The sequence below is a fragment of the Rosa chinensis genome, chromosome 5 (genome assembly GCF_002994745.2).
Source record: "Rosa chinensis cultivar Old Blush chromosome 5, RchiOBHm-V2, whole genome shotgun sequence".
In the NCBI taxonomy this organism is placed as follows: domain Eukaryota; kingdom Viridiplantae; phylum Streptophyta; class Magnoliopsida; order Rosales; family Rosaceae; genus Rosa; species Rosa chinensis.
This window is the reverse complement of record NC_037092.1, coordinates 37,763,784-37,772,342: the sequence shown is the minus strand read 5'-3', so window position 1 is coordinate 37,772,342 and position 8,559 is coordinate 37,763,784.

Here is an 8,559-nt window from a genome sequence, read left to right as displayed (position 1 = left end):
TAGGTTTGAATCCAGAAATCAAGGATCCAAAAAGGGCCAGAGATGCTAGTCTCGAAAGGGTGCATGGTGGCTTGGTATAGAGTACGATAGAAGGCACCCAACACTGGTTATCCTAACCCTACGCAGCGGCCGATATAGAGGGTCGTGGCCGGAAAGTCCAAGGACCAGTGGGCTTGTTGGCAGAAATACAGAAGATGAACTTGTAGAGCCAATACTCCAGAAAAGCAATGCCACCAGTCGCATTGTGTTCTTTGTGATAGTAAGCCAGCCACCGTGGATATGAGCTGCTATGAATGCCGCGACCACTTTGGGCCATGGTGGATGAGAAGTTGTCAGAGTCAAATTCGCCATGCAGATAGGGCTCACCGTCGATGGGCAATCCAGTAATGGTAAGAATATCCAATAATGTAATACTCATTTGGCCAAAACGGAAGTTAAAGGTGTTGGTGGCAGTATTCCAAAAGCAAAGGAAGGCAGCGAGTGGCGAGCGATTGCCACCGCGAGGGAGGCGAAAGCATAAATCAATGGTTTGGGTAATACCTGCTGCATTCCAGGGAGCCAGATCTCGCACTCGCACTTCGCGATACCAAGAAAGCTCCGCCGCGCTGATCGAGGATGGCCAATACCCTATTTTCGCTCGATGTTTTTGTGCACCCCAACTGCTGAAATCTCCAAGGGCCCTTCGGAGGACCGGAATGGGTCAACGAATGGGTAGGCCATAGAAGGCGATAGAGTAGTCTGGAATGGAATCTCGCGGTGCCAGGCCCAGTTCGACATGTTGATTTGGGAGCCTGAGAAGTAGTGGTCTCTGGATATTGGTGTGAAGATGACAGCGGACACCGATTCCCGTTCCCCAAGTGCGAGCAGCATTTTCGTTAAGTTCTTCCTCCTGATCGATAACTATTTTCTTTGGAGGAGCCATTTTTGGGTTTCTGTACGGAGAATTGTTTAGGTTTAGGACAAAGAGTTTCTGGGTTTTGGAGACTGAAGAGTTTCTGATGTAACAGGTTTGAAGTTGCTACCGGATTTAAATAAAAGATTTTGTGAGGGAAACGATGCGACGAAGAGACGTTTTGCCAAGCGAATAGACGCAATCTTCATTAATGATATCGTCTCGGTCACCAGATGTGTCGTTTTAGGCCCCTTCAATCAGTTACATTCTCGTGGGCCCGATTTCAGGGCCTGGGGGGCAATGTTTGAGCCCAAAAGTAATTTTGGCAAGATCCTTTAGTGGATTTAGCATAGTAGGCCGATACCTGCGGCCCAAAAATGAGTCTACTTGGAATTAGGTTACAACTTCGCCCATTCCGAAACCCATAAGGAAAATGAGCCCTTATTGGACTCAGGTAGCGAAGATTGAATAGGAAACTGCAATAAATAATCCTTCTATGGCAAGGAACAGTCGAAACCCTAGTATAAATACCAGGTTTCAAGGACAAATCGAGGGGACTCTCAAATCAATCAATCCCTCGGATTATCAAGCCTCCTCGGAGCAAACCTTCAACCTCATTGAAACCCAGGGACTGTACTTCCAGTCCTAGTCTCTCCAAGAGCCGACTGTTAGTGCTACTGCCATCGATACTACCAGCGAAACAAGGGTAACGCCCTCGCAACCCAGCGAAGCTAAAGTCACTCTTTAGCAAAACCCGTGCTTTCTCCAAACTTCCCAGTGATTGCTCTGCTCAACCTACAACATTGAGTATCGATTCGGTGACACGAAGAGATCACAACCAAAGCCCTTATCCGTAAGGCAAGAAGTCCTTTCTTGGAAGGCAGGAAAAGAGCCTTGTGACGAGGTTGGTGCTCTCCTCGTCCACAACGCTTGATCAAGAAGTCAAGTCAAGGGATGCCCCAACGACTGCACCCCACGATGCTGGCACGCTCGCGCATTCAAAAGAGACAGTTTGTACCGCACTGATTTCCGTGTCAAACACTATCATCTGCAAAGAGCAGATGGTGTAGTTTGGGTGTAGATGGTGCCAGATCAATCCCACTGATCCACCGATTTTGGACAAAATGCTCAATCAAAGAGGAAAGACCTTCAACACATAGTATAAACAGGTAAGGCGATAATGGATCACCTTGCCTAATACCTCTAGTAGGCCGAATATATCCACGAACTTCCCCATGTATTAAGACGGAGTAACTAACTGTTCGAATACTCGCCGTAATTAGATCAACCCATTCCTCAGCAATACCCAATTTTAACAGCATGGCCTGTAAGAAAGAGCACTCTAACCGATCGTATGCTTTACTAATATCCAGCTTCAGAGAAAAATGACCATCACCCCCCCCCCCCCCCCCCCCATTCTATTGTTATGCAAATGATGAGCCACCTCAGTGGCTACCAAAATGTTATCAGAAATCAAGCGACCTAGTACAAAAGCGCTCTGTAACGGCGAGACTATATCCCCCAACAACTGCTTCAATCTGTTTGCCAATACCTTTGAACATATTCTATAGAGAACATTACATAGCACTATACGTCTTAGATCAGTCATGTGCTTCGGATCTTTCACCTTTGGAATGAGTGTAATATGAGTAAAATTAACATCCTTGATCAACACCCCATAAGAGAGAAATGAGCGCACTGCGGTACACACATCAGGCTCTACTGTACTCCAATACTTTTGGAAGAAGAATGGCGACATACCATCTGGTCCTAGTGCCTTTGATGGATGCATGTGGAACAAGCCTTGTTTGATCTCATCATCAGAATATGGGGCCAACAAAATTTGATTCATAGCAAGAGATACCTTGGGTTGCACGATATCCAAAATCAGATTCATAGCTTGCATGTTAACTCCCTCCGTATGAAATATATGTTGATAGTACGTACTCACTACCCTCTCAATACCCTGTGAGTCATGCACCCACTGATCATTAGTGTCAAATAAGCCCATAATTCAATTCCTTTGTTTCCGATTTGAGGCTCGTCTATGAAAATGGGCGATATTACGGTCTCCCCCTTTCAGCCGCAGTGCCCGAGACCTCTGTATCCAGACCGTCTCCTCTTGAGTTAATAACTCCTGAAACCTGGCATGCAATGTTTGTTTCTCGGCATAATCGGCTGTGCTATACGGCTTTCGCGGTAACTCATCCAACCTTGTCCTTACTGCCTTCATCTCAACTTGACAAAACATAAAGGTCTGTTTCTGCCAACCTGTTAGTTCACGGCTTGTCTACTTAATACGTTGTCATACCTGGCTCATGGGATCCCCCTTAGAGACACACTGCCAACCTCGTTTAATCACTGCTTCACATTCTTGATGTGTTGCCCAAAACTGTTCAAAACGAAACAACTATTTTCGACGCCCAATCTATGGAATAGGAGTTTCACTCACCTCAACCAACAGAGGACTGTGGTCCGAAGAACTTGGCGGCAAGTGGGTTGTCCGTGAAGATGGGAACAGGTTCCTTAATTCCTTAATTCCACAGTCCATAAACAATTACAGGTTTGATGTTACTTTTGCTAATAATTAACTCGTAAGCAAGCATAAGCCTGTGATGGTCACATTGAATAGATCTTACCAATTACCAAAAGAAAAATCTGTGGTACAGTACGTTATTTTTAGTACGGGTTTTTTTAAATGTACTCAACAAATATCTAAGTAAACCCAGCAAATTTTTTACACCCAGTGAATTTATAAAATCTTAACTACACCCAACAAGTTTTCCTATAATACCATTTTCTTTAGTTAAACCCATAAAACTCATACACCCTGACGAAGAGTACCAAACACCAAGTAATTTTCATGAAACAAATTTCATCTCTTTATCAGTTTCACAACATTTGATGAAAATTGAGATCTAACGCCACACACAAAATACTACAGAAAAACAAAGGGTATTATAGCGAAATTGGCTAGGTGTGGTTAGAGATTTTATAAATTTGTTGGGTGAAAAATTTTTGCTGGGTGGCTTGGATATTTGCTAGATACATTTAAAAAGACCCTTTCAATATTTGCCCTACTTTAATTACAACATTCCGGATCAAAAAGAAAAAATTACAACATTAGCTCTTCAGGAACAAAACTTAAAAATGAACAACACTTGAGTTTGTCTGAGTTTTAAACCCATGTTCTTCGATAACTCTTTTTTTTTTCTTTTTTTTTTCAATGGCCGGTGCAGCTGCCCACTTGCCCTCAAGTTTTGATTAATGAAATCATAGAATACAAAAGGGGAGGGGGATATACAGCCGGATCCCCATATTACAATAATTAATATATTCTAACATGCATTAGTTAACAAATAGTGCACGACTGACTACTCTATTTGCTTTGACAAAGCGATGACATAACAAAAAGTTAACTCTAGTAAGGAGAAGCATCATAATAAATAGCATAGCTTTCCTATTATGTTGCTACACAGGAATATACTTGACGACACTTCGTTTCATCTTACCACTATGAGGGTGCGTCCATTAGAAAGTATGAAACCCATGTTATCCAATAACTTCTTTATCTACTAAAAAAAGTTACTATCAAGATAACAATAACTAACACTTATATGCTATATATATTATGTTATTGGGAAACCATTGCAAATTTTTTGTTTCTTTGAAAAGAAGGTTTTTGTTTTTTTTTTTTTAATAGAGGATTAGGCGATATTATTCCCTTGGTAGCGGTCTTCGCGCAATACGCCAACTCTTTCAAATAGAAAGAGGACCATTACACCCGAAATCTCACCACCTGTCCATCCATTCTTTTATTTATTGAAAATAGAAAGAGAAAATACAAGTCAAGAGAGGCGAACATTGACCAAAACCCCTCCCTGAAAAGTGAGACAAAAAGCAACTCTAAAATAAGAAAAACACTACTAAATGAAACAAGCATAGTAGCATGGGCTAGAATATGATACGTGGGTGGACGCAAATTTAGAAAAGACCCAAATGTAAAACACCAACCACAAGGAGCAGACCATCAACACTTTCTAGTTCAAGTTCCAACACTAGTCCCCTTGGCCCTTTTCACCATTCTGCTTCTTATTTCTCTTCCCATGACCCTTACCAGCCGATCAACTTTTCCAATGGAAAGAACAATATATCCCACAGCCAATCCAATTACCATTCCACATCCATAACCCATCCATACTATTTTCCAATCAAATCCATTCATATCACCATCTTGCTGAAACAATGGTGGTTGAGGTGGTTAACGTGCTTCCTCGTTGATACATGTCTTAGACAGTGGATATCCGCATAAGCCCAAATTTCCACGAGGTATTGGTCCAACCAACTGGTTTCCTGAAAGGTTTAACTTCGCAAGCGACGTCAAATCGGCTAGTTGCCTTGGAATCTCACCAGAAAGCATGTTTGAGGAGATGTCGAGCCATTCCAGATTCAGTAGCTTGACTAAGGCCCAGTTTGGGACTGCTTTTGGAGCTGCTTTTGGTACCAGAAGTGCTTTGACAATTTAGTTGGGTTGTTTGGTAAAACCTCTACAACCAGCTTTTGAAAGGAAGCGCTTCCTTGAACCGTGGAAATCAAGAAGCTGGAAATCGTAGCTTTAGATTTCTGCTTTTGCGGGAATCAGGTTGAAGACGCGGAAGGGTTAATGAAATTTCGCATATTGGCAAAATTGTCCTTATAGTTTTCTTGTTTCTTCTTTCACCGCCTCATTTGCCCGCATCCTTCCCCCTCTCACTGCTTCTCTCTGACTGGGAAGGAGCCATGGACAACTCTGTGTTAGATTATGAGTTTGATTCTAATGCCTTGAAACCTAAATCTGAACCCAAAGCCCAACGTTTTTTGTAACAATAGGTGGCTCACCCATATCGTCAAAGGTATGCCTCTCATCCTCTAGATCCAGGTGCAAAATTAAATGCAAGATGGTAGGATGGATCATTCTTCTTCAGTTCTATGTGTAGTTTGTAATTTTTGGATGATTTGTTTCTTCACATGAATCGTCAATATTTTATTAACCCAGCGTCTCCTCCAATATCAGTTGCTAGAGCTGTTTGGAATTGATATCTTTTGTGACTTGATGTTTGTTTTGAGTTAGCCCATGGTAAGTATTTCATGAATGCATGGTTTTTGCTTTATTAGTAATTTGTACAATGATTCTAGAAGTGCCCTGCAATTTTGGTAGTATTGAAAATTTGATATGGCTAGTGTACATGCTGCAATTGATATCTGGTATGGTTACATAATCAAAAAACAAAATTATGTATTTTTGTAGCATATCTTAGCATGTATGACTGTTTTGGTAATTATACCCAGCTAAAGCATTTTTGCCTTGCAACTTACCAAACACCTAGAAATTGCTTTTTGTTCTCACAGCACTTTTAAAAACAGTTTACCAAACACCTCAGCTGCTTCTTCTCACAGCAGGTTCGGAAGTGCTTCCTCTCACAGCAGGTTCAGAAGTGATTCTTCTCACAGCACAGCAATCCCAAACTAAGCCTAAGGTGGTTGGAATTGGACTGTAAGCGTGTTATTAGAGAAGTTAAGCCCCTTCAATGATTTGAGCTCGCGGATCACCCCGGGAATGTCTCCTCTGAACAAATTGTTTGAAAAATCAATGGTTGTGAACATGGTTTGTACTTTGACCAGCTCAAGATACAAGTCTTTCATTACCACTGTGACTGTCTTGGTAATAGGACTCTCCCATGTACTTCAGTTCATCATCTTGCAAATTCATAGCCACCAATTTCTGAAAGTACTTTGTTGGAAAAGGGACACCAAACTGATTGAGGGAGAGGTCAATGATTCGCAGTTTTTAGAAGGGGAATCTTGTTTCTAGACTGCCAATTGGACCACACAGTCTGTTAGATCTCAAGATGAGAACTTGTAACTCCGGAAGAGACTCCAACCAATTCTGGAAAGTATCGTTTAGCTTGTTGTCTCCCAAGTCTAGAATTTCCATCTTTCTGCAATTGATTAGAGACTGTGGCAGAGTCCCTTCCAACTGATTTCAATGAAGGTCAAGATTCCTCAAGATGTTTCCCTTCAGGAATGTTGAAGGGATCCTGCCACGAAATTGATTCATATGCAAGTCCAAAACTGAGAGTTCTTTACTAAAATTCCCTTAGCTGGGCATAGTCGGGCCGGGTCAGTTATCAGGCGCAAACCGAGTTCGAACTGAAAAAATCGGAAAGTCCATTTGTGAAACCAAACACCAGATTTTTAATAGGTTGGGCCAAATTTTCGGTTGCACCGAATTTCTGAATCGGGGTGGATCGGTTTTGGTTCCTTGACTTCCTTAACTTCCTTCCATCATCTGCAAAAAAAAAAAATCCACAAGAAGATCAGCCTCAGATGTTGTACACAAGCGGAAGAAACAATACTCAGTTCTAAACCATAAGCAGAAACAATTTCGAGAGTTCTAAACCCCGAACTTGAACACATTTCCTTCCAAACCACAGTTACAAACAACAGTTCCAAACCAATATCATATTCCATAATCATTCAAGAGATGTGCAGAGAGATTGACTCATTTTTAAAACCAGTATCTATACTCAGTTCTATACCCAGTATCTATACTTCTTTGATCAGTTTTCTCGGTAGAAAAGTAACAAAATGAAAATATATGTGGCAAGCAATAGAATTCTAATATTCATATTCATTAATATTATTACTAAACACTAGTAGAAAGAGTACCGAGAAGGGGGCATAATGCCTAGACTTCTCCAAATACAACAAAAAACCAAAATAAAATTGATAACTCCTACATCTCTAATAGTCTTGGTATAGCTTCACTTGAGGATTAAAATTTACTCACACTGCCTCTAGATTTTGCACCAGTCCAAGTGTGGAAGGGAAGCTGCCAGTTAAATTATTGAGAAAATTACACAGTAGCACCTGACCAAATATATAAACACAGAAAACCCACCTTCAATTTATTTTATACAAATAAGGACACAAGCTCAGGTCCAAAACCAAATGTAACTGGGCCTGGCTTCGAATTATGTTATAAAATGACTAAAATGTTCAGTTTTTATTAAAATTTACGCTTATGCCACTGCCACAATCCAACGACCTAAGCCTGAAATCCCAAAACACAAAACGCAAAAAAGCCCAAACGTGAATTTCTCTCTAGCGACGGATCTGGCTTGAAGCAGTAGCACTGCAAAATCTTCAGTAGCACTCAGCTTGATTCCGGAATCGACCTGCGCCTCTGACTCCAATCTGAATCGCGCCGGCGGCGACGGATCTAGCTTGAATCTCCGAAGCAGTAGCACTGCAAAAAAATCTCCAGTAGCACTCAAATTGATTCCGGAATCGACCTTCGCCTCTTATTCTAATCTGAATCGCGCCGGCGACGACGATGCGCTCACCATTCACGAAGACGACGGCGACGATCTGATGGGCTTCGTGACCGTGAATTCCGGTCAGTACCGCTTTTCTAATTTCGAGTTTCTTGGGGTTTTCGCTTAATTATCTGAGTATTGTAAGATTAGTTATTTCTTGGAAATGAATCGAAGTTAATTTGACAATTTACTGGCACCGACTTGAGAAAATTTTCTGGATTCCTTTCAGTTAGGGTTTAAAGATTTCTGGTCTAATTGTTGTTTTCATAGTTGACGCTAGTTTCAGTTGGTTCTTGGATGTGGAAATCA